Here is a 4,099-nt window from a genome sequence, read left to right as displayed (position 1 = left end):
TTTATGCATTATTATTTGTACATTTGCCCAAAAGCAGTCAAAATGACTTCCTCGGGCAATCTAGTGTTAAAAAAAGAAGTACATAAAACTTAAAGTGAAATACATATTATTTTTATATTTTAAAACAAATGGCAAGATTTTCTTTTCTTTTCATTACGACTGGTTTATCTCATAAAAATCTGCATAGCCAACTTTTAATTGTGTTCAATAATAAATTCATAGCAGATTTAATAAAAGTTTAATTACATAAAGCACACGTTGCGATGGCGCGACGATAAAGGGAACGAGGAAAGAGCGGTCGGTTAGTAAGTAAGTGGCAGAGACGTATACATATAATCGGTTACGTAAATTGTCCGAAATGGCAGCTGGAAGTGAAACGACTTCACGTGTACGTAGAAGAGGTGCTTTGGGTGCATTCATTGTAGGCCGGTTCCACGATTACAGATCATACCGCCCATTATACGTATCCGCTGCTCTCGAGCAGCCCTACTAAATCATTCGTTCAGTTATGGTTGGACCGATGACAAATCGTCGACAGGTGGCTCCTGGCCTTCTTCGAGAAGTCTGAATCGCCACTTTAATCGCAATTATTAGACTGTGGATTTTTATACAAAATAATACGTTCAGGGTATAACACATAAAACACGTGTTTTAAGTTTCTTTCATCGAGCATTAAGATTTTTATATTATTACATGCATTTATTGATTTTTGTAATCTGGCATGTACATAGTTTTTAACATCTATCAGATTTCCGAGTTCTTCTATTGGCTCCTGTATTGTATTCTTATAGGATTCTTTACAATGGTTAGAAAGTGGGAAGAGCATTCTACGCGACATTGCAAGCGCAGTTATTCAACGAAAGTAAAAGTCGTAGGATTATGAGTTCACGGAAAGAGGCACCGTTCACCTAAACGAATGTTCCTTCCTATCTCTCTACATAGAATTTTGAAACAGTTTTGTGACAAACTCGATTATCATTATCATCAGACTCAGAAAGTACATAATTAAACGTGTTACGTATTGCAATGCATAGGACATTTCTATATCTCTTTTAACACTAGATTGCCCAAGGAAGTCATTTTGACTGCTTTGGGCAATGTAGGTATATACTAAGTTTCAGTCTTTCTAGTGTTAATTTAAACATAAATATTTAATTCTGCATGGAAATCCAAACTAATGTTATCACTATTTGGTATCGATTCGAGCAGAAATTGAAGGTCTTTGATTTGCCTCGCGGTTTCACGTGTTTAACGCGGGTCAGCTCGTTGGTAGCGATGTTACGCCGTGTTACATGGTGCATGTTACGCAAAAACTCGCGTGACGAGCCTGGCTATGTCAATGACTGTGGAAATCTGGTCGGTTGATAGCGCGCGTCCACGTCCGGATATCCTTTGATCCCTGGATAATGAACCATGAAGATGCGGCGACACAGAACTCGATTTTCGAGGGGAATCTTGCTTTACTTATCATTTATGCTAATTTTTATTTCACGTTACGTTTTTTATCCTCGGGATGCTACGTTCAAACTGGCATTGCGATCGTGCAATATTTCGGATTTACAACTGAAGTGAATTCCTCGTTTTTTCCAATATATTGTACAAATCGTACAGGATTTGATTTTTGATCAATTGCTATGATGTCAATCGTGCTGTTATTAATACCTCTTGAAATACTCTACGTCATTGTTTTGAAGCATTGAGGTATATTGCAAAATGTATAATTGAACGAGATTTTATAAAGAAAAATGAAAATTCGTGATGTGGAATACAATTTTATTGGAACAATTCTTGATCTATTTCCATACGAAACGTCTATTACGTTTTATTTCCTAAATTTAAATGGAACAATGTAATAAATTTAAAACGAAATAAAACAGTGGAATTTTGTTAAAACATATTTCAACGTCAATTGATTTTATACAATCATGCATTGTATGCAGTGTCTATGGTAATATATGGAATAGCAGTGATACTTCGTTATAAAAAAATTTGCAGATTCAAGCACTCAATGCACTTCAGATAACGAAATAATTTAATCATATTATAATATGTAAAAGTACCTTGGATATATATTTTATTGTTCACGAGGAATTTTTTTATGAATCTAAAAACTGGAATGTAAGATACACGTTTGTTTTTCTTTGGGCATTGGAACAAAGTCGGGTAGTTAACGTCGATTAAATAACGCGACAGTTTCATCGGCTCGTTAGAAAGTTTACGGTGATTTAACCGGCATTATTTACGTTCTCGTTAAATATAATTACCACCGGACTCGGGCCGTGATCTAAAATTGCACGTACATACACCGGGGATTATAAACTGTATCTAACTTCCAGCCGGCGGTGGATACTCGTAGACTATCAAACGAGATCCCATATTGCCTGGTCCCTCCCTCGGCGAATCATATATTTATTAGCGGGCGGCCTTTACCCGACGCCCGAATTTATCGGGGAGAGGCCTCGGTTGAAATGCCATCAATGAAAAAGCGCGAACGCCTCAAATATTCATGCACGTTTAACAACCACAACGAATGTCAAAACGTTTCGTAAGTCTGATTGAATCTGGAATGGCCGTTTGAATCATTCAGCGGTAGTTGCATTTTAAGCCGTATTAAAAAGTAACAGAGCGGAGAGACGGTGATGAGAAATAAATCATGAATAGATTTCGATTCAATGCCCGTGTAGTAAAAGCCAATGTTTCATAGTAACATCGGGCCCTCTTTTAAATGGACGCTGTTGAAATGGGATTAAAATCGTGGAGGGAAACGATAAACGTTAGTAAACAACCTACTCCCGCGCGATCAAGCAAATATTGATGAACAAACGGTCGCTCTGTTCAGAGCCGAAATATTAATATTAATGCGAGCGTCATTACACTTGCTGATCACGAACCCTTTCACGGGAGGTGACCAGCTGAACGTGTTCCACCGTCAACTTAGAATAAATTTCATTCGCGTAAACGTTGAATGCTGAGATTGCAAACAATGCCTTTTGTAGGAAAACTAATGTACCTTTAATCCAAATTTCCTTATCGGTGCAGTCGACGACTTGGTGTTCGTCGAGTCATGATTCGTTTAGGAAATGTACAATTGTCGTAGGCTGTTCTAAATTCAAGTTATAATAAATAGCGACGTTTTATCGCGGTACGTTTATCTAGAAAAGTGTGCGGTGAGATTGTTATCAATTCCTGTTTGGAGCGACAAGACAAATCGTGGTGTTTGGTGGTGGTAGAAAAATCAGAATGACGAATGGGGTACTGTTTGCTATACTTTTGAACGAACCGCGGAGCTGATGAATTTCCTTAGAATTGAATTAATATTCTAAATCGGGAATGATCGTTCGCGAGCAAGGCTGGGACGATGAAGAAAAGTTCGAAGCTGAGAACGTCGGAGTTTATTCAGGAAAGGTGGTCGGTTCACGGAAAAAATTAGATTCCGTCTCTTTCGGTTGATAGGATTTCTTGGACAGACCCCTACAGAAATGGAGGGCTTCAACTCTACTATTTTCTTTCTGCTTTGTACGCGATACGTATCACGTTCACGGGGGATTGATTGTCGCGTCGGGGTTGCTTGTTGTTCGTTCGATTTGCTGAGGATTCACTTTTATCGTTACTGTGTTTCGAACCTGATCAAACGTGATGGTTCTAGTAAACAAAGATCGTGTTTGCGTATGAATTCGTACAACGGTTCGAGGTACTAAGACAATCGTCAATATAATTCTGTCTCTGAATATTTCGATGCTGCACGTAACGGCGCCCGTTGCGCAATATCGCGATGCTCCGAGTTTCACGGAAGCTAAATTATGTAAAGGAGAGCGAACCGACAAACCGTGTAACGCACCGACGATCAGATAAACATTCTTTACTCTTGTCAGTATTTAAGACTAATGTTCTGTGTCACAAAAAATGTCGACTGTTGGCTTCATAAAGAATGCAGTAATGAGCAGTTTCATACTAGGAATAATAACGTCGCACTTATTAGCTATCGAAACATCTGATAAATATTTGGAATTAAACACTTTTTCGATTGGAAGGATGTAAATCATTAACACTAGATTGCCCAAGGAAGTCATTTTCACTGCTTTTTGGACACATGTCCAAA

At 38.2% G+C, this 4,099-nt stretch overlaps 1 protein-coding gene across 1 annotated transcript in view; it reads left to right on the top strand.

The window, feature by feature from the left end:
- LOC108624251 (RNA pseudouridylate synthase domain-containing protein 2) overlaps positions 1–4,099 on the top strand; it is a 138,885-nt gene that overhangs the window by 24,454 nt on the left and 110,332 nt on the right. The gene's annotated exons all lie outside the window — the stretch shown is intronic.

Source organism: Ceratina calcarata, unplaced genomic scaffold (assembly GCF_001652005.2).
Source record: "Ceratina calcarata isolate Rehan_Ccalc_2016 unplaced genomic scaffold, ASM165200v1 scaffold116.2, whole genome shotgun sequence".
In the NCBI taxonomy this organism is placed as follows: domain Eukaryota; kingdom Metazoa; phylum Arthropoda; class Insecta; order Hymenoptera; family Apidae; genus Ceratina; species Ceratina calcarata.
Note: the sequence above shows the minus strand (reverse complement) of the source record. Positions and strands in the feature narration are given on the sequence as shown.